The sequence below is a fragment of the Ctenopharyngodon idella genome, chromosome 8, assembly GCF_019924925.1.
Source record: "Ctenopharyngodon idella isolate HZGC_01 chromosome 8, HZGC01, whole genome shotgun sequence".
NCBI classification, from domain to species: Eukaryota; Metazoa; Chordata; class Actinopteri; order Cypriniformes; family Xenocyprididae; genus Ctenopharyngodon; species Ctenopharyngodon idella.
The window spans coordinates 7,983,806-8,007,891 of NC_067227.1; the positions used below are offsets into that span (position 1 = coordinate 7,983,806).

General features: G+C 36.4%; 1 protein-coding gene across 2 annotated transcripts in view; it reads left to right on the forward strand.

Annotated features, from left to right (window-relative positions):
- Positions 1–24,086, forward strand: part of adgra2 (adhesion G protein-coupled receptor A2) — a 94,051-nt gene that overhangs the window by 43,603 nt on the left and 26,362 nt on the right. The gene's annotated exons all lie outside the window — the stretch shown is intronic.

A 24,086-nucleotide genomic window follows, 5' to 3' on the forward strand; every position in this document is an offset into this window, starting at 1 on the left:
ACAGAAATATTAAGCATTAACTTTTTAAACATTGGTAAAAAAAAATAAAAAAAATGTTTGAGCACCAAATCAGCATATTAGAATGATTTCTGAAGGATCATGTGACACTGAAGACTGGAGTAATGATGCTGAAAATTCAGCTTTGCCATCACAGGAAGAAATTACATTTTAAAATATATTCAAATAGAAAACAGTTATTTTAAATTTTAATACTATTTCACTGTTTTTACTGTATTTTTGATCAAATAAATGCAGCCTTGGTGAGCATAAGAGACTTACCGACCCCAAACATTTGAACGGTAGTGTAGAAAAAATATAGAAAATAAAGGCTGTCACATTTTATCGTTTAATATGTAATTTCTCATATGTCTGTACATCCAAACCTTAAAGGGTTAGTTCACCCAAAAATGAAAATAATGCCATTAATTACTCACCCTCATGTCGTTCAACACCCATAAGACCTTCGTTAATCTTTGAAATGCAAATTAAGATATTTTTGTTGAAATCCGATGGCTCAGTGAGGCCTCCATAGCCAGCAATGACACTTCCTCTCTCAAGAGCCATTAATGTACTAAAAACATATTTAAATCAGTTCATGTGAGTACAGTGGTTCAATATTAATATTAAGCTTAAGCTAATATTAAGCTTAATCAATATTAAGCTTCGGAGCGTTATGAATCAGCGTGTCAAATCAGTGGTTCGGAGCGCCAAAGTCACGTGATTTCAGCAGTTTGGCGGTTTGACACGCGAACCGAATCATGATTCGACACGCTGATTCATGATGTTCCAAAGCTTCATGAAGCAGTGTTTTGAAATCGGCCATCACTATATAAGTCGTTATTTTGTTTTTTTTGGCGCACCAAAATATTCTCGTTGCTTTATAATATTAATATTGAACCACTGTACTCACATGAACTGATTTAAATATGTTTTTAGTACATTAATGGATCTTGAGAGAGGAAATGTCATTGCTGGCTATGCAGGCCTCACTGAGCCATCAGATTTTAACAAAAATATCTTAATTTGTGTTCTGAAGATGAACGAAGGTCTTACGGGTGTAGAACGACATGAGGGTGAGTAATAAATGACAATGCATAAATGAAAGTTCATCCGCCTAGAAAAGTAGTCCCACTGCTAAAAGGAAATTTAGACATTTACAGATCAAAGAAAAAATTAATTTAAAAAAAATCACCATTCACACAGAATGCGTTTTTGCGGTTAAAATGCGAGACGTAGGGCTAGAGTAGGGCTGTGCGATTAATCGAAAACGTAATAAAACCATGATGTGAGCATGCACGGTTTCTAAACTGCAGAAAGCACTATTTTTCCGCCAGCCCCCTCAGTGTGCAATCTGAATGAAGCACGCCTAAATCTGTCGCAAGACCATAACAGATCAGGATTACCGTTATGACATGGAAGACAGAAACAGGGAAGGTGAATTCAGGACAGGATAAGGACTTGGCCAAAAAATTCAACATCCGTGGTTTGGGAATATTTTGGATACAGGAAAGATGATGTAGCAGAGCCAGGTAATTTGCAAGAACTGTCAAACTATCATTGCAACAAAACAGAGTATTTTCAGCTGAAAAATGACAAAATTTTCTGCTGAATAGCCGAAATGAACTCTGTTTGCATCATTGAATCATTTTCCTGTTATCACTGTAAAGCTGCTTTGAAACAATCTGTATTGTATAAAGCGCTATAAAGGACTTGACTTGACTTAAAGGGTTAGTTCACCCAAAAATGAAATTTCTGCCATTAATTACTCATCCTCATGTCATCACAAACCCATAAGACCTTCATTCATCTTCGGAACACAAATTAAGATATTTTTGATGAAATCCAAGGTTTTTTTTTATTATTTATCCCCCATAGAAAGCAATGTAATTACCATCCAGAAAAGATTAAGGTCCAGAAAAGTAGTAAAGACTGTTAAAATAGTCAGCGTGACTACAGTGGTTAAATCCTAATGTTATGAAGTGACGAGAATACTTTTTGTGTGCAAAACAAAACAAAAATAACTTTATTCAACAATTTCTTCTCTACCCTGTCAGTCACGTATGCAGTTGACACAGTGAACACAATTCAGAGCTTCCGTATTTACGTCCGAACTCCGGCTCAGTATTCATGATTAAAATATTGATCAAAAAATCGTGATATTATTTTTTTTGTCCATGTCGCTCAGCCCTAGTCTAGAGACGCATATTTAAAAGTCGAGCTTCTTTTAACTTCTTTTAGCGCATGTTTTCATATAAAAACAATGGAAAAGCAGCGCAGTGGAATGCAGTGTTCTGTGTGAACGACTCCTAAGTGTCTGGGTTTGTTTCCTCTTTGCTTAAATACACAAAAAACAAGTCCAAATTATTGCAATAACAACATTTTACTTTAATTTGAACCAGAATTTTCCTTTAATTTGAACCAGAATTTTCCTTTAATTTTCATACTGAATATTGAAGCTAACGCTGCCAGAGACCTGTTTGCTGCTATCTGTGAGTGTGATGCTACAGTAGGGAGGATGAGCCGGTATGCATGATTATCACAGAACTCTAGAGGAAAGAGTCTAATTACACCTCCATTTATCACTCTGTGAAACACTGCTCAGTCTGGAGAGATAATAGAGGAGGAGGAGAAGAGGAGGCTGCCAGGGATTGAAGGAGGAAGAAATATGTTCTGTTGCTGACTGACCTGCAGTATTGGAGCATGATACTGACAGCTAGGCTATATTATTTTCGAATAAAATGGTTTTGTAGCTCTTTATGGACCTTTTCACACAGACGCAGATCAGTGGAATGAAAAAAAAATGCACAAGGTCTAGAGACACGTTTTTTAGAAGTTTAACTTAAATGCTGTATTAAGTGTGAGATGCTACAAAAGACGCAGGATGTGAGCGCAACGGCTAAAATGTCCGTTTAGTGCATGTTGACATTGAAAAACAATGGAAAAGTAGCACAGTGGAATGAATGTGTGAAGCCTGTATATATAAAAATGGTGACATGGTACAATAATACCATACCTAAAATGCCTAAAACATGTTTTATATTTTTATAGTTTCATTGCGAGTGTATGTAGCTACCCGCGTGTGTGTGTGTGTATGAGGTCATTAGTGTGTGCACGTGCGTGTGCTCGTGTTCATGTGTGCACGTGTGCAGTGATTAGCCATGTGTGTGTAAGACAGGGCTGCTCTCTGTATGTAGGTGTTTTGTTTGGGGTAAAAGGATCTGATTTGCTTGTTTTTGCAAGTGCAGACAAGACCCCCAGGGAGCTGCGGAGGTCAAAGATCAGAGAAACTGGAGCCGTGCCCGCAAACAGGCACTCGTACCTGGGATTGTAGTTAAACTGGGTTAGGATGGGGGTAGGGTTTTTTTAGTAGATTTAAAACTACGGATGTTAACCCTCTATTAGTAACACTTCATTTCCTTTCACTTTATTCAGAAAAAAAATAAAAATAAAAAATACAAGAAAGTGCAGTTAAATTAAAAAATGCTAATCTTCAAAGAAACTTAATTTTCTCTCACTGTATTTCCATACTGATGTGCTTTAATGCAGTTTCATTATAGTTCTAATACATCAGGATTTTTGCTGCATCTTTGGTTAGATAATTAGACGTTATCACCAAATGTTGATTATTACAGTAGATGCTGTTCATTGATTAACCATTGTCTAAAGCTGGGTTCAGACTACACAATATTTTTGTCTGTTATGATAGTCACTGTGTCAGATTATGCCATTTTTGACTCCTAAATTCTTGGTATGTCGTGCACAAGAAACATGTCAGACTACACATTGCTTCCTAGGGGCATAGCCATCATTTCAGAAGTGAGGAGGACAGAAATGTTGGGTGTAATACCAGTTTTTATCTGACCTTTGTCTAATTGATATATTTTTTAATCTCATCTCTTGCTTTTAATTTGAAATCAATTTGCTTTCAATAAGAAATCAAATACACTGCTGAACAATAACCAATATCTAATATTTTCCCCTATATTTTTATGACAATTTTATGATTGGTTTATGTACTACAAACACTTGTGCATTAAGTCCTCATGGATTTTATACAATGTAATACAATACAATACAAAAAAGATAATAGAATAAGGCAGAAAATACAGTACCTATCAAAAGTTTGGAAACATTACAATTGTAAATGTCTCTTCTGCTCACCAAGGCTGGATTTATTTAATCAAAAAATGCAGTAAAAACAGTAATATTGTGAAATAGTATTACAATTTAAAACAGATGTTTTCTATGTGAATATATTGTAAAATGTAAGTCTTCAGTGTCACATGATCCTTCAGAAATCATTCTAATATGATGATTTGCTTGTGGAAACCATGATACATATTTTTTTCTGGATTCTTTGATGAATAGAAAGTTCAATGAACAGCGTTTATTTACATTTATTGTCACTGTCACTTTGATAAATTTAATGCATCCTTAATGAATAAAAGTATTAATATCTCTCTTTTTTTTATCTTACCACAAAAGTTTTGAATGGTATCATGGTTTCCACAAAAATATGAAGCAGCACAACTGTTTTCAATATTGATAATAATCATAAATGTTTCTTGAGCATCAAATCATCATATTAGAATGATTTCTGAAGGATCATGTGACATTGAAGACTGGAGTAATGATGCTGAAAATTCAGCTTTGATCACAGGAATAAATTAAAGTTTAAAGTATATTCACATAGAAAACAGCTATTTTAATTTGTAATAATATTTAGCAATATAACTGTTTTTACTGTATTTTTTGATTAAATAAATGCAGCCTTGGTGAGCATAAGAGACTAATTTCAAAAACATTAAATAGGTTGTCAATTAGCATTGCATTATTCATATACTTTATTGTCAATAAATACCTTGAGATTGCTTGAAAAACACACATAAACCATATCTTGTCGCAATTGTGTGTTTGTCTTTACGTTTCATCAGACAATACATTTCTATAGCTGAGTTACTTCCATGAAATCGTTTTGGACTTTCTGCGAGAGAGCGCCCTCCGGCTTCCAGTATGACTGAAACATTTTTTACACGAGAGTGAGCGCTCCATAATGTTTAGATCGCCTCATTTTAGTTAAAGGGATAGTTTACCCAAAAATGAAAATTTGATGTTTATCTGCTTACCCCCAGGGCATCCAAGATGTAGGTGACTTTGTTTCTTCAGTAGAACACAAATGATGATTTATAACTCCAACCGTTGCGGTCTGTCAGTCATATAATGCTTGTCAATGGGAACTCCATCTATAAGAGTCAAAAAAACACGCACATACAAATCCAAATTAAACCCTGCGGCTCGTGACGACACATTGATGTCCTAAGACACGAAACGATCAGTTTATGCGAGAAAGTATTTATATCATTTTTCACCTCTAAAACACCACTATGTCCAACTGCCTTGCGCATCCGGTTGGTGAGGTCTCAAAACGTGCTCTGATGACAGAAGTGATGTCTTGCACTTATACTTCAATGAGTGCGAGACATCACTTCCGTTGTCAGAGCGCGTTCAGACCTCACAAACCAGTCAAACAGATCGTGCCAAAATTGGCCTAATTTCATGTAGTCTGAACCCAGCATAAGTTTTTCTGAGGATTAAGATTATATAACCCATAAGGCAAAACTGTACCATTACAGTAATGCAATTTTCACATTGGCAATTTTTAGTTACTTATATGATTAATGTAATTAATTTAATTGGAAATATTTATGCTAGTATATAATCATACAATATAGTATGCTAATATACTGTGAAATCTACTATATTGATGTGTAAATAAAACAATTATGATGTGTGTTCTTGAGTAATGTGCAAGAAAAAGGAAAAGGCAAGAAAAAGACTTTGAAAAGAATCAAAGTCAGGATGAACTAGGATTTTAATAACAATTTTAAAGGATAAATTATGATGATTCACTTATTTTGAGTTTGTAGGAGAAAATTAAGGATACTTTTAAGAAAAAAAAAATACAGTTACACTTTATTTTAAGGTGTCCTTGCAGTGTAATTATACATTTAAGTAATGAGTAATATTAATTAACAACATGGAATAGGCTTTGGTTTAGGGTTAGTTGCATGCAATTATGAATAATTTACTGTTACATTAAGTACATGTAACATATGTAACAAGGACACTGTAAAATAAAGTGTTATCCAAACTACTTAGCATACTATAGAGAGTTAAAAGTGAGTAAGGAATAGGCATGTGCATACCATTTACTTATAATATTTGTATCCGCAAAACTGGAAACACATTCCTTAAGCAGTTGGTCTGTAATAAAAATGACACAAAAATGGTATGGTAAGTTAAGAAAACCATGTAGCTTTACAGCTCTTTGGGACTCCTTTTTAGGAAGCCCAATATATCCTTGGCTACTACAATTCTAATGCTGCATTCCATTTAAAGTCAGATGTGGAATATTCTTTCCCAGTAGATATCACAGACTTCCCTTTATAAAGACATTCCATTGCCAGACATTCTTAGGATGATGTATAAAGAAACAAATTGCAGTATGAGCATTTGCTTTGCAGGTGCTTGATTGTCAACAAAGATGTCTCCTAGCAACTAAATTGCAGACTACAAATGATGGTATGCAGCGTTAGCATTTGTTTTGCAGATGTATGATTATGAACAGGATAGTTTATTTACTGGGTTTTACACACCTATCCCATGTTTGTGTGCCATCATACATCCACATCCACATTTCTGAATGAGAAAACAGATCTGGTTTAAAATCTGATTTCAGTTTTCCAGGAAGTTCTGACTTTTAGAGTTGATTTGAACGCAGCATGAGAACCTAAATAATAAAAGATAAATAAAATAAATATATGCTATATCATGAAATACAACCCTTGTGAAAAACAAGTGCGTTTAATAGCATTTAATGTGTACTTGTAGTGTTCTTAAAATCTTAAAAGTATATTTTTAAAGGATTAGTTCGCTTTAAAATGAAAATTACCCCAAGCTTTACTCACCCTCGGTGTATTTGACTTTCTTCTTTCTGATGAACACAATCGGAGTTATATTAATAAATATCTTGATGCGTTTAAGCTTTATAATGTCAGTGAATTAAGGGGCAACGATTAAGAAGCTCAAAAAAATGCATCCATCCATCATAAACATACTCCACACGGCTTATAAAGTCAAATATCTAGCTTCTGCCAGACCACCTTCCATATTCAACTTACAAAAAAAGCGTAACTGACACGTAGGACGTAGCGTAAGCGTTTTGAACTGCGAGAGGCGTTACACTTTCTTCGTAAGTTGAAGGCAGTCTGGCGGAAGCTAAATCTTTTACTTCATAACTTGTTAAATATGGATATTTTTCTTAAACAAACGCATCACTTCACTTCAGAAGGTCTTTATTAACCCCCCGGAGCCATGTGGAGCGCACGTTAATGATGCATTTTATGACGATATTCATTTTAAAGTGAACTAATCCTTTAAGAAAAGAATGTGCAGATATTAATGAAATAAAAGGCCACTTAAGTGTACTTAAAAAGACTACACTTTCATAGCTCAACACACTTTAAAGTACACTTTGTAATAATGTAAAATTGCACTTTAAAGTATATTTTAAATTATGTTACAAAAAAATACATTTATTTTGATGTGACGACCACTAAAGCACATGTAAAGTACTCAATTATAATTTTAAGTGTAGTGTGGTATTCAATATTACATTTAATATTTTAAACTGAGGTACAGAGCAATTGGCTTTTTATTTAAATATAAAATTAAACAAAAGCAAACAAAAATCTACCCCATAGGGGAAAACTCTGGATCCAAAACACACCGGCTTAGCAGAACAAGGCACGAAAAGGCAGGAAGCAGGACATGACAAGAACGCTTGATACTTGACAACAAACTGGTACAGGACTGAACCCACAAGGAGAATAAACAGGGAGCAAACAAGGCAGGTAATGAGGGAGGACAGGTGGGGCAAATTAACCAATAATCGGATAACAAGAAGGGTGGGGTTAAGACAATAGACAGGAGAGCACATGGCACAAAGAAACACATGACAAGCCATGTGCTCACACCAAACATGACAAAAACACGCTCATTCTCCGTGCGATCTGTCTAGTTGTGTCAGCGTGCGGTTTGGAGTTTGCTCGGGCCGTACGCTACTCTGTCCACGTGTGTTGCTCTGTGTAGTATGTGGTTTGTGTTTACATTGGCCACGTGTTTTCATGTTGTAATGATTTTTGTGAACACGCCGCTTATGAGTATTCTTATTAGCTGCTTGTTCGTGTCTTGTTTTGTTTGAGCACATGGCTTATGATTGTGTTCGCTGGTGGCCATGTGCTCAAACAAAACAAGACACGAACAAGCAGCTAATAAGAATACTCGTAAGCGGCGTGTTCACAAAAAAACAGGAGAACAGTACTTGCTTGACTGCATTGTGCCAAGTGTAAAGTTTGGTGGAGGGGGGATTATGGTGTGGGGTTGTTTTCAGGGGTTGGGCCCTTAGTTCCCTTAGTGCCCCTTAGTTCCAGTGAAAGGAACTCTTAATGCTTCAGCATACCAATACATTTTGGACAATTTCATGCTCCCAACTTTGTGGGAACAGTTTGGGGATGGCCCCTTCCTGTTCCAACATGACTGCGCACCAGTGCACAAAGCAAGGTCCATAAAGACATGGATGAGTGAGTCCTGACCTCAACCCGATAGAACACCTTTGGGATGAATTAGAGCGGAGACTGCGAGCCAGGCCTTCTCGTCCAACATCAGTGCCTGACCTCACAAATGTGCTTCTAGAAGAATCAAAAGAGTCAATAATTCCCATAAACACCATAAACACCTAAACCTTGTGGAAAGCCTTCCCAAAAGAGTTGAGGCTGTTATAGCTGCAAAGGGTGGGCCAACTCCATATTAAACCCTGCGGATTAAGAATGGGATGTCATTAAAGTTCATGTGGACGTAAAAGCAGGCGTCCCAAAACTTTTGGCAATATAGTGTATGTCTTTAGGAGCTTTTTGGGCATCTGAAAGTGTTATCTTGCTGGCAATGGAGGCCTCACCGAACCATTGTATTTTATCAAAAATATCTTAATTTGTGTTCCAAAGATGAACGAAGGTCTTACGGGTGTGGAACAACATGAGGATGAGTAATTAATGACAGAATTTTTATTTTTAGGTGAACTAACCCTTTAAGTACTACTTAAGTGGGTCAAAAAAAGCACTCAAAAGTTAAGCTAACTGCCTTTAATACAAATGTAATCAAATTCATTTTCACTTAGTTGCAATTAACAGGAAATTAAGTGTCTGAAAACATTACATTCAGTCCGCATATATTTTCCTAAATATATATTCTTTCTGTATTAAGTATTTTTAAAAGTATGCCAAAGTGTACTTCTTCTTCACAAGATAAAGGTTAAAACAAAATCAGTTTAGTTTTCTCATGAGAACATGATTACAGTTGATTGTATACTTTGTAACAAAAACCTTTTTCCAGCCTGCCCTGGGCCTCAACCTCCTGCGGAGTGACAGGTCTGCGTGATCTGCGCTCACCCCTTTGTTACACTGTTTATTCTTGTTTTAATACAACGGCTTGGTGTGTCTGTGTGTGTGCACGTATCTCTGTTCATTGTTTCCAGCTTGTATGTGTGTAGCGTAATATGCTGCTGGGAACTTTTCTTATCTGTGCGGTCTGTGGAGCAGTCATCCCAGGACAGGATGGTCTTACTGCTCTCTACTACCCCAAACCTGCTGCCTATACCATATTCATGTTTAGGAGTGCTGTTATATTAATATTAATAACAGATTTGACTACTGACACATTCACTGCAACTTTCAGCTTTTTCCTCTCTCTCTCTCAATTCAAAGGGTGTGTTTATCGGCAAAGCTATATTTCACTGAAGTGATGTCAAAGCATTCTTTATCATGACACATATGTTATCAATATGACACGAAAAAACTGCAGCACTTTGTCTTTTTGTCTGGCTGTGTTTTCCTCATCCCATGTGTTGTATGCTGTGCATCCTATTATGGAAATTTCTCTCAAACTGTTCTGGCATCGCTTCAAGGCTCTAAATATTCTCTTACAGCCATCTCTACCTCTCTGTCTTTTTCTTTCTCTCTGTATATATGCTCTTAACACATGTGTTCCTGTAAAATCACACATAACAGAGTGAAACATTGAGAAAGAATCCTCCAGATTATTTAATTTAATTCAGAAGTGACAAACTCATTTTACGTAGGTCACAGGCCAGATTTTATTTGTTAAACCTTGGTGTACTCATGGACAGCACTTGCACAATACATGCTCCTCTGGAGCTTATAAAGTCCTGAATCAGCTGTTTTAATAACTTTAACTGGGGTAAAACAACAGGGAAGCACAAAATAATGTACTAATTTCTTTCATATATATCTAGTTCTGTTATAAAACTCTAGAGGGTGCAGGCTAATAGGTTCTTTACATGCAATCTGCAAGCAATCACATCATTACCATATGGCACAAGATGATTGGCCTCTGCTGATCCTGCAGCCAATGAGGTTGCTTGCTCAACATATAAATAGTCTGGTTCAGTGTTCAATGTAAGCTAGTCCTGCACCTCTGAAACCCTCCACCTCCCCCAGCTCCACCTGCCTAGATCTGCTACGGTATTTATGTCTATTTATGCAGCAGCAATATATCTTACATGCTCACAGCAGTGTGAATGTGTATCTGTGTTTATTAGTTAAGTTGCAGATTTGTTGTTAGTAAAATGTGCAACACAAACATTATTATCAATGAAAATGCATACTTCTAACTGCGTATTAAGTTTATTTTACTTTTGTTTAGTTCAAAAATTTGTGGTCCATAAGTTTTTTTTTTTTTTTTTTAAATGTCTCACCAAGGATGCATTTATTTGATCAAAAATAAAACCGTAATATTGTGAAATATTACAATTTAAAATGACATTTTTATATTTGAATATATTTTAAAATATAATTTATTCCTGTGATGGCAAAGCTGAATTTTCAGCATCATTACTCCAGTCTTCAGTGACATATGATCCTTCAGAAATCATTTGAATACGCGGAAGATTATTCAAGAAACATTTCCTATGATTATTCATGTTAAAAACAGTTGTGATGCTTTAATATTTTTGTGGAAACCATGATACATTTTTTTCAGGATTGTTTAAACAAAGTTTAAACGAACAGCATTTATATGAAATAGAAAGCTTTTGTAACATTATAAATGTTTTTGATATCTTGGACGCATTCTTGCTGCTTTATATTCTATTTGTATTTTTATGTAGTATTCACTGTTGCCATAAGTGAATTATTTATTATATTATGTCTGTCACTTTAACTTCACTAAGAGAATATATACGGTGAAACCAAATTTATTCAGACACCTTGAACATTTCATTCATTAATACAGTTTATTCGCTATAGTTTAAAAAAATGGTAATAAAATATGACAAGATCTCAGAGTTAAACTGTCAGACAAAAATAATCTTAAGCAAAACATGGTCAGGTCAAAGTGTCTGAATAATTTTTGGTCCCAAATTTTTATAAATTTTACTGGTAGTCCAATGTATGAAGTGTGTTCTATACACTAACAATCACAATGCAAAGCTCCTCCCCAGTCTACCATGACCATTAAGTAAACTGCAAAAACAGGTCATGTGGAACATGTAACAGTTATGACATGCTAGCACAAGACGACCATGTTTATATAGCAGTACTGCACTTTAATGACCCATTTATTATTGTTCAATCTCCATCTTAATGTGCCTACTTGATCTTCAATCACACATTTCTCAGGTTCTTAGATATTTTGAAATGAATTTTCTTCATTATATGCCTCTATAAGGACAGCAGTGTGGTAGTATTACAGTAGTGCCAGAGGGCAGAAGGAGAGGCCGGTGTTGGTTCTCTGGTAGCTCCTCATACAGTCCTCCCTTTCATTAAAGCAGACCTCCTCAAAGAAAAGAAGTCCTTCATAGCTCGCCAAACCACCCAATGAGAGCGATGTTTAGCCATGTTTGTTTTATACCCTTATAGAACACAGCGGGCTGCTGTAGGATGTCATGAAGGCCACATGTTAGCGTGCGTGTGTGTAAGTGTGTCTTTGTGTTGCCTTGGCTTTCATTCACATACTCACAAGCACTTTATATGAAAAGAGCAATTTTCACCTGAACCCATATATATACACCCAGCCAAACCCACGTTTTTTTCCCCCTTGATCTACTAAATTAAATTTTCCACCCAGCGCCGTCCCTTAAAACGGCACACAGGCACATAGACACGTACACACACACATCCTGTAATGAGGCTGGTCCCTGCTAACGAGCGGCGACCCTAACGAGTGTGTGAAAAGATCACAGCGGCCTGTCCAGCACTGATTTGAGCAGAGCTAATGAGAATAATGAGAGAGAGAGAATGAAGATTTACAGGCTGATAGAGTGAACAGGATGACAAAAAGTAGAAGCAAAATGTGGTCTCATATAAAGAATGAGAGAAAGATAGACTTTGACCCTGTCAAAACATAAACAGGCTAGATGGATGGATGGATGGAGGGATGGATGGATGGAAGGAGGAATGGAAGAATGGATGGATATGATAAATGGATGGAAGATGGCAGCGCGGAAGTAGCTTGCAGCGGCCAATCCGGATCCAAAACAGTGCCTATCTTTGTTTTGTAGCCTGATTTACCTGGAATTAAGGACATCGGAGTAACGGATACTCATGTTTACCATTGCCAGACACTACTGAAATACGGAAATAATCCAAAATTCAACATACAGGATGATCCTCTACACAATCTTGACTTGCTATGGGGACCAGGCCTCCAGTCCTCGGCCTCAAGCGGAAGCGTGGAAAGCGGGCAGGAGCCTGCATGTACTAGGCTAAAAACTAGCCAACCGGCTCTCCCGTCCATCCAGTTGGTGTATGTTCTTACCGACATATTCATTATCGCTGTTGTTCCAACGTGCTTCAAGGCCACCACTATTATCCCAGTGCCAAAGAAGTCTTTCATGTCCTGCCTCAGTGACTACCATCCTGTGGCACTCACAACCATCGTCATGAAGTGCATATCAAGACCCTGCTGCCCCCTTCACTAGACCCACTGCAGTTTGCATATCGTCCAAACCCTTTCACAGATGATACCATCTCTACCACACTCCATCTGGCCCTCACCCACCTGGACAATAAGGACACCTACGTTCGAATGGTGTTCAAAGACTTCAACTCAGCATTCAAGACCATCATCCCTCAGCACCTGACTGGGAAGCTGAGTCTGCTGGGCCTGAACACCTCTCTCTGCAACTGGATCTTGGACTTTTTGATTGGAGACCTCAGTAAGTCCCGATCGGGAACAGCACCTCCAGCACCACCACACTGAGTACTTGGCCCCCCAGGGCTATGTGCTCTGGTACCCTGCTGTTCACCCTACTGACTCACAACTGTGCAGCAATGCACAGCACTAACCACATCATTAAGTTCACCGATGACACGACCATGGTGGGTCTCATCAGCAAGAATGTTGAGTTCAGGTAGTACAGAGGCTAAAGGACTGGTGTAAAGCAAACAACCTGTTTCTGACTGTGGATAAAGCAAAAGAGATGGTTGTTGACCACTCTTTACTGTACATAAACTACTTCCCCCTTTGGAGATCATCAAGAACATCAAATTCCTCAGTGTCCACCTGGTGGAGAACCTCACCTGGGTCCTCTACACCATCTCCATAACAAAGAAAGCCCAGCAGCGTCTCTACTTTCTGAGAAAGCTGAGGAAGGCCCAGCCTAGAGCCACCCTACCTAGAGCATCCTGAGCAGCTGCATCGCTCTCGGATCACAAGACCCTACAACGGATAGAAGACAGCGGAGAAGCAGCGGAGAAGATCATCAGGGTCTCTTTTCGTTCTGTCATAGACAGATGCTGCATCTGAAAAGACACCAGCATCGTGGCTGACCACACACACCCCTCACATCCACTCTTCGCCCTCCTGCCATCTGAAAAAAGGTACTGAAGCATTTGGGCCCTCACATCCAGACTGTGTAACAGTTTCCCACAAGCCATTCGACTCCTCAACACAAGGTCTGGACTGACACATACACACACACGCACTCAATGACCACCAACAATGAAACTTTTGCACCAACAGCTTTGCTGAAAAACTACAATGTTTACATGTACTGTATTTATTATTATAAGGACTATTTATTTGCACAAAAACACTTTACTGTACTAGTCGGCGCTACACTGTCACTTTGTTCATAATATATTTTGTTGTTCCACTAAATGTTATTTGCACATGTTTGCACAGACACATTTTATGTAGTGTCCATAGTGTTCATTTTGTATCTCGCGAAATATCGTGTTTGTTGTTTCATGTAGCACCTTGGTACCGGAGGAACGTTTTTTCATTTCACTGTGTGCTGCACTGTATATGACTTGACTTGACTTGACTTGACTTGACTTGACTTGACTTGACTTGACTTGACTTGACTTGGATGGATGGATGGATCCAAACCTATATTACTTTCTGTCTTCTGTGGAACACAAAAGATACGTTTTGCTTACCACTGTATGGATTTGACTTCCATTGTATGGATAAAAACAATATGAGGGTAAGAAGATAATGATGTGCTATTCCTTTAACATGCTGTCTATGCAAAACCACTGTAACCTTAATGAAAGTATTTCTGGCAAGGGTAAGTAATGCTGTGAACTATTCCTTTAAGTGTTGTCTATAGAAAGTCACTGTAACCTTAATGAGAATAGATTTCTTTCAAGTAGTACCTGCTATCCAAAGTTAAGAAAACATACTTGTTTATTGAGAGTGTCCGAAAAGGATCAAAATGAAAATAGTGTCCCAACTCCCAGCCCTCTCCTAATTTAACATGGAATCATTATTCTGTGTTTGGAATTAAGATTAACATTGTTTCCAGTGTAGGTAAGGATATGGCATTATCCAGAGTGGGAGTGCAGTGTGTGTAAGTGTGCTGGTCACTGCTAAACTCACGGCCCTCTCATAAAATCTGGGGTAGTGGCAGTGGCAGTGAATTTAACCATCTTTCCCCTAATAAACAAAGCTAGAGAAAGACAGATGTGGATTCAAGCAGCTTCTTGTGTGATTAAAAGTCCAACAATCCTGCACTGATTGACCAGAGTATAATACTTTAAACAAAAAAATAAATTAAACAGACCCCAGTAAGACAAAAATAAATCCAAGGCCAAAAAAATATGTTCATCTCTATGTTGGTGATATATATTAAAGTCAAACACTGTTCACAACCCATTTTACTCTTAAAATCTGACATACCCTTGTGAAAAAAAGTGTGCTTAATTGTACTAATAAAATAGAATCTATCACTATTTTCACCTAGTGTAAATAGCATCTATCGCTAAGAAAAAATTTTATTTTCACTTAGTGTAAATAGCTTTCACTTAGTGTACATAGCATAGCATAGCATTTTCACTTAGAGTAAATAGCATGTAAATACCATTTCACTTAGTGTAAATAGCATCTTTTGCTATTTGTACTTAGTGCAAATAGCCTCTGCCTAAATTTAAACCAATACATTTTCATTTAATTGCAATTAACATTCAATTTAGTGTCTGAAAACTTTACATTCAGTTTGCACTTAAGTATATTCTTTAAAGTATATTATATTCGTATTAAGTACTCTTTTTAAAAGTATGCTAAAGTGTACTTCTTTTTCACAAGGGTATTTTTGAGTTAAAAAGATACTCGGTGAGAAAAAAAAGTACAGTAGGGCAGACTTGATTTTATCCTCAGGAATTGATTGAATTGTAAAAAGAAGAATGTTTCTTAGAACTGAACTAATTACATATATGATAATTGAAATTTGACAGAAGTTTCGCTAGACTTGATTTGACTGGACTAGATTAACTAGGCCTCACTGTTCACACTCTTCAAAATGCCTGCACAGCACAACAACAGTCCAAGTTCTTCTTCCAGAGTTCATTTCAAGTTCTTGTTGAGATGTTGAGCCAATGAACATGCCTAACAGCAGGGACTGAATATTGAGTTGCTGGAGTTATCTCAGAATTCATATCCAGTAGCGACACGGTGAAGAAAGTGTTAAACGTGCGGGACAGAGCAGGAACAGAGGAGTGTGTGAGGAAGAAGAAGGGGGGCAGACCGCTGGGGTTGATAGACTCCAGATGTGACTATTAGATAAACTCAAGGCAAGGGGTGTGTTTGTGAGTGTGTATATGTGTGCTAGTGTGGGTGTGTTTATGTTGCTAGCGGGACACGATAGCGTCTGGGCTTTTCACGAAAAGCAAAAGCAGGATGGAGTGACAGAGCGTACGTTTATACCGAGAAATCGGTGAAAGAGCAGATGAGAGTAGTTTTGGGAGGGCATTTTCACTGTGTCTGTGAAATGCACAGCTGAGCTGAATTAACAACTTGAGTTTTTTTGTAATGCTCTGTTTCCTTCTTTCACGTCTACAAGAAATCCTTTTCATTTTGCCCTCCTAAAACCCAGACTGACTCGATCTCAAAGTCCACCCACATGCAGCAGTGTTCACACATAGCTGGTCATTGTCCTGCGTTCATTCACTCATATTGTGCTCTGTGCTGTCAGACAGCTGTTTCTTTGTACTCACACTGGCCTAGTGACAGCGCTTCAGTGCTGTACCCTTAAAGTATTGTGTGCCGGCCCAACATGCAGAACTTTCAATTGATAACTGCATCTTTTCCAACATATTAATATTTGGACTTATGAAATTGCAGCAAAATTTCTGTGATAGAGTTCAACAATAAATAAAAATCCCATACATTTTCTCCATTGGGGATTTTTAATGGTAACTTGTAAACCTTTAAAGATAGACCTACTGTGAGCTACAAGATTGTTAATTAATGGAATATGCTTGTGGTGAAGCCATCAGCGTGCATTATTTAAACGTTTCTTTTTTAATAATTGTGCTTAACAGCAAAATTCCAGGTAAAAATCTGAATTACCAATGATTCTGCAAAGAAATCTCCACCAATCAGAGGTGAGCAAATTGTGGAGAAAGAGAACTCACTCAGTGCCCGCCCACTCCCACGAAGCTCTGTAAATTATGTAATTATGTAAATTATGTAAGAGTCCCCCTCTTTTTGCATATTTAAGCATGTTTTGAAATTATATTAAAATATGTTGTTTCTATGTATATCCTTGTGGAAAAAAAAGTGTGTGTAATTGTATTGAATGTTCAATATGGTAGGCCTATACTTCAAATCTTATGTATATTAAAGGTGCAGTAAGAGAAAGTGGATCGGACTGAGCTCCACAACACACTTGTAGCCAATCAGCAGTAGGGGGCGTATCCACTCATGAGGAGATTTAAAGAAAGACTGTAGAAAGAGATGAAGATGGCTGAGAAAGATTACAAAAAAGGAAAGTTCAGATAAATATCACTGAAAAAAGAAGGGTTATAATTAGGCAAGAGCTTTAGGACCCTCGTTAATATTGGAAAAGTTTCAGTACTGGAGAGACTAAAGAAGGCCTGAAAATGGACGCAGAGGTTGCGTTGTTTCTGCTCCATATGTAAATAACATAGGTTTTGCTATGTTTCACAGAACCAAGATATACAGTTGTTGTAATGTTAGTAACAGGACAGTTTTGAGTATCATTGTTTGTCTGGAGCTGGTGTACTCCTGGTAACTCAAACCCTTGTTTTCTGTATATCATTTTTTTGTTCTCCTTGTCATTCGTTTATCATCTTCGTTTTATTAAAGATCCTCTGTGGTGAAAATCAAGTTTTTAATGTTGTTTTTATGTCTATGTGGTGTTTTTAATATGCTTTAAGACAAACCATGGTAACACTTTACAATAAGGTTCATTAGTTAACATTAGTTAACATGAACTAATAATGAACTGCATTTATACAGCATTTATTAATCTTAGTTAATGTTAATTTACAACATTTACTAATACATTATTAAAATCTTGTTAACATTAGATAATGCACTGTGCACTAACATGAACAAACAATGAACAACTGTATTTTCATTAACTACCGTTAACGAAGATTAGTAAATACAGTGACAAATGTGTCATATGTCAACACCATTGCTGAGTATTTTCTCCTTAAAACTGCAGTGAAAAAAAGACAGTTTCAAACCTGCGGTTTGAAATCGCTGTTGTCTGTGACGTTACAAACTACCTTGTAACCAATTACGTCAACATGCTGGCAGGCTTTAGCATATCATTAACAACAAACTAGCAGGGGAGTCTAGAGAAGCCAGGTTATCCCAGTATATTTTTCTGTTGATATAAAAAATCGTGTAGATTTAGCAATATGGCGGGTGTATAATGTATATTACGATGTTATGATGAACTATATGTCTTTCTCCTCTGACGTTCTGAGTTGTTCTAAGCATTTGTAAGGATACTGATTGTTAGAAGGCAGCTGACTGACTCTAACATGGTGAATGGGAACATGGTTTGTGTAACATTAGCAACACATTATTAGCAGTTTGATAACATAGTCAAGCAAAAGGCTAATCATATTAATTACCGTTATGTGTCCGACGTTGTGAAAAGCGATACCATTGTGCAGTGTTTACCTCAGAAAGTTGAGCGAGTGGGTCTCTGAGCTGGCGTGAGCGAGTGGAGGCAGGGTTAATTTGCATATTCATTGATACGCGTATATTAAATGAGGCAATGGTGTAGAGTTACATTCAAGCTATTTTAAGGCATGAAGAAATTTTTTAACGGAAAAAATGTTTAAATATGTTATTTTGGTGATCAAAGATGAATTTTAAGGGATGAATATATTATTTTGCTTTGCTTCATTTACTGTATAATAGAGACATCCACTCTTGCATTGTGTGTTTGTGCATTTTGGGGGCTGTGCAACGAAAGGTGGGGTGTGTTTCTTTTGAGTAGGGGTGATTTCAAATATAAACTGTATTTCTCAGAAATTGCTTAAAAACACTACTTGCAGATAATATAATATTAATGAAATAAAAGGCCACTTAATTGTAGAACTTTTTACTTTTTACTTTACTTTTTATTAAAACTAATTCACATTAAAGTGTCATTACATTTATGTTTTAAACATTTTTAATTGCTTTAAAAAGTTTATTTTATTTTATTTTGGACGTGACTGGAAGTGATGATGTCTGAGTAGGTGAGTTTAATTTTGCAAATAGTTTTCCAGTTTTGACCGTTATCACATTGACTGGACCATAGATCGATGACTTTGCCTCATCTCATGATCCTTTTCAACTGTATCTGGCCATTCTTTGCCTTATTTTGTAATAATTATTTTGTTTGTTTTATCTTATCACTATCACTTATTTTCTCTTATTTTTATTTTCTTATTTATTTTGCTTGTTGTGTTCCTCATTTGTAAGATCCTTTGGATAAAAGCATCTGCTAAATGAGTAAATGTAAATACACACTGTTCTGGTCAGTCTGCGACTAATAGAGGAAACACACATGCTCAGATTGTTTGATAATAATATGAAGTAAAACTGTGTTTTGGCATTAGTTCTCTTCTGAGTTTTGAGTCTCTTCTAATGATTTGACAGCAAACCTCCCTCCAGATGATGCAGAGTCCAACTGAAGCAATATTCTAAAAGCATAAATGGTCATTTTTTTTAATACATGTGCCTAATTTATTTCTGGTAGTGTACAAGCTCCAAGCACAGGGCTGAGCAATTTTCCACAATTCCGGTCCCAACGTTTATCTTGGCGTAGTACCTTCCTTCTGCCATTGAACAAATATATAATCAACATTAACCACAGAAATGCAACTCTTCAAAAGTGCACTTTTTCTTTATAAGGTTAGTGAAAATCCTGGTCAGGGAACGGTCTGGATTTCACATTACATGTGTGTTTAATTCAAGCTCTTGAAATATGCTAAATATTTCAGTCTAAAGGGACAGTCCTGAACTAGGTATGGGTACTGGTTCCATTTATCTGGATATTAAAATGATGACAGATATTTTACACATACGTTCTCAGATTATGATGATAGATGCTCTTGTGTGGGTGATAATTTGCAATAATTACAATACAAATGCAGCAGAAAGTTAAATGCTGTTGCCTTTGACTCAGGATGGACTGGATAGAGGAAAACTTTTCCAATAATCTGAGGAAGGAGAGGAAAAGCAGGAAATGAGTTGGAAAAATAAGAAGCAGGCAGATCCAGATTTCCTGTTTGTGTAGGAATGGGTCGATGTAAATTTCAAGGCAGCGTTATAAGGACCCCATTGTGTGGCCATTACATGGGGTCAGTTCTGCTCCCCCCACTCAGGACTCTGGCGAAACGGGAAAAACAATTTAAAAAAAAAAATAGAGATAGAAAGGAAACCGTAAAAATAAACGAGAAAAAACCTCTGTGCAGGGACAGGAAAAGACAAAATGGCTTCCGCTATTTGCACCTCCATCTACAAAGCAACACACCTCACTATATTCCTCCCTATATTAATGTACCAAATGTGCTACGTTTTCTGGCAATCAACCTACATAGACACGAATGGACTATATAACTTGTCAGAACAAATGATCATTCTGATTAAGGCCATTAAACATTTGCATTTTATTCAGTGGTTGTGAAAAACAGCCATTGTTTCACTTACGGTGTCATATTCAAACTAGTCTCTGCTCTCAAACCTGTACCTGTCCCAAAAATGTGAGACCCATCATTCTTTTGTTTTCAATTTTATTAATTTTGCTGGCTTAATATGAGGAATATTTGACAAATGTGTTTAATTTATTATTGTATTTTTTTTTATCTGAGGTCAGACTATCATTCTAGCAGTTTGACTTAAGCCATGTGTTATGCTGCAATTTCTTTTTTAAATTTACAGTTTTACTTTTACTTGCCAATGACATTAAATCTAATTCAAAAATCTAGATAGAGCACACAGAGCAAAACAGTCTGGATATAAAAAATACCATTAATTTAAAGGGATAGTTCACGCAAAAATGAAAATTCTGTCAACATTTACTCACCCTAAAGTTGTTCCAAACCTGTATGTACTTCTTTCTTTTGCTGAACACAAAAGAATTGATGGATCCTATTGACTTCCATTGTATGGAGAGAAAAAAAAAATACTATGGAAGTCAATAGCGCCCAGCAGCTGTTTGGTTACCGACATCCTTCAAAAAATCTTCTTTTGTGTATAGCAGAAGAAAAATTCATACATGTTTGGAACAACTTGAGGGTGAGTAAATGCTGACAGACTTTTTTATTTTTCAGTGTACTATCCCTTTAAGTGAAATAGACTTTTAACAATAATTTATAAACATTTCAAGACAGAGCAAACTAGAGCTCTGAGGTTGTTAAAGGATGATATATTCTTCTGGAGAAGCCACAAATTAGTGTGATTTAAACTTTAAATAAATAAACTTTTAAATGAAACATAATCAGAGAGCCAGTAATCAGACAATTCAATGTTACCATGAAAATGAAACCAGCTACGTATATGTTTTGTATAATGTGTATCTGAATATTTGGAAATAAACTTTTTTTTTTATACTCACAATCGGTTAATTTAAATCAATAGTATAATAGCCTATATTGTACCATTGTTTTTATTTGATTATGTCATATCCCTCATAAAAGTGCAAGAATATGGTCTTTTTTTTCTGATTTTCATATACTTTTTTGCTTCATATCAAAGTTTTTTATATTGTAATTAAGTTCAGAGCTGACTGGTTTAGTTTATTGATCATTATTAAGAATGTTTTGAAGTTCCAGCACCAACGCTGCTGAAAGAGAGCAATCCGATCTTTATTTTATGAGGTGATGATTTAGTATAAATTTGTACAGTTTGATCTGTATGGAAATGTATGATTTTTAGAAAAAAGAAAGCATAAAGGTCCTCCCCATCCCTAACCATCAGTGGGGCCTAAGCAGTATGAAAACGTACCCGATGAGATCATGCGAATTCATATGAATTAGCCACCAATTCCTAACTATTGCCACGAAAGTGTATTGGCATGTCACACAGCTGCATATTCAACATCTAATATCTTCTGATTGACTGTGATTTTGTCGCTTTTTCCGGAATTTAACTTTCAGAGAGGGCAGAAAAATACACGACAGGAAACTTGACACATTACAGCTGGCAGGACAGTGTCCCATATAAACCCTGGCCCAGATTTATCTAAATCTCCATGACGAGTTCAAATACTACAAAATGCTGTTTCGGGTCAATCATTGCAATGTGTCATAGCTTTCTCGTCTAAACATCTGCGTGTTTGAATATCATCATGTTCTTACATAAGGTCTTACTAAATCATGTGCTAGGTGAAATTATTCAGCAGACTTTGGCTTGGATTTAACGTGATTTATAGACACGAATCAAGCATTGTTCTTTATAAATCCTTTGTGAAGTTCATGAAGGTTCATGGATCCCAGTTGTGTGTAACTCCTCCAGAGTTTTAAAGACCCCATGAAATCGCTTGATGAGTGCTGTTTTCAGTTGACGCATTTCCTGTTGAAACAGGAAGTTGAGCTGGGACGCATCAATCGAAATGTGCCCCTTTTTTGTACAAAGCCAATAACCTTTAGTTTACTTAAAAGCCTTGAACATGTTTTGCTATTTGCTGTGAAAAAAGTACACTTTAGCATATTTTTAAAAAGAATACTTATTATGGAAATAATATACTTCAAAGGAATACTTAAGTGTGAATTGAATGTAATGTTTTCAGACACTTGGAATTAAATGAAAATTCATTATAGTTTAAATTTATATTGAATGCAGTAGATTGCAAAAATGCCCGCCGACTTTTTCAGTGACGCTGGTTGTGGAAGTAATTTTTCCATTCATTTCTCCTATAGGGATTTCAAAAATGTCTTTGTTGAAGCGTGTATCATAACATTACAAACTGATTTGAAGCAAAAAGTATTTGAAAATCGGACAAAAATACAAAGGTACAAGACTGTGTACTTAACAGCTTTAGTGATGGAAAGAACTACATTCCCATGAAGCATTGCGAACAGCATTATTGAACTAAAAATTATAGAGAAATATAAAACTACTCATTTAAAAATGTTGTTTATGTATATAAAAACAATATATTTGAAGTTTTTTGCAAAATATGCATATATATATTCAAATATTTAAGTATTTTGAGAGCATAGAGAGATTGACTCGATTACGTCATTTGTGGTGCTTCATGAAAGTGGGCGGAGCCAAATAGATCTTTTGGCGCGTTTTGCTTGTTGTGACTCCCTGATTGGTGTAATTTTCTTCACAGCATCATTCGTAATGTAGTTTTTCAACATGAATTCCACTGTTAAACACAAATATTTTAAAACTAAGTTGAAATAATGCAGGCTAACAGCTTCAATAGAGTACCTTAGGGATGACGTGTTTTTGTAGGCCAACCCGGAAGTTGGAAGGCGCACGGGTTCCCTCGATCGAAAGCCTATGCATTTTCCCATAGACTTTTGGAAAATCGCAAAAAATAAGCTCTGTGTTTAACAAAGGGTTATGACACTTACACGTTTTGTCTATCAAGATAATCTTTACAAGTTAACACAACATTTATACATTTTGAAGCCTAAATAAAGTCGTCAGATATAAAAAGCTAACAGTAGGCTATAAACGGACTACAGCACACCATGGTCGTGGATCAACGTCACCACTACCAAACTTCCTCAAACTTTATTTAAAAACATACTCGCTGATTATGATCTGCGCTGTGTATGAATACTTATCCATGAGAAATGCTGTCCAAATGTCCTGTTTGTCATGATGACGTCTAAAGTAGCCACAGGAAGTAGTCCCTTTTAGCAATTTGTTAGCAACTGCCGTTTTTAAGACACAATAAAGGTTTAAAAAATCACAAGCGGGTTATAACTGGTGTGTTTTATATCATAGATCAAAACGTGAAAATATTTAGAGGCTATGTTAACCACAGACCACAGGTGATTTAGCAAAAACCCATTCAAAAAACCCATAGACTTTAGGGTGATGGAACCGGAAGTCCTAAAATGCTAATTCGCTTCCGGGTTTTGCCTACAAAACCATGTCATCCCTGAGGTACTCTATAGAAGCATATATTATGGCTTGAAAACCTTAGCTCAAAGTAGGGCTGTCATTTAAAGGTTTATAAGTTTTCAATAAAAATCAGTTTCCCAGTGGAGAAAAAAAAAAGTTTTTACATCCGTAAC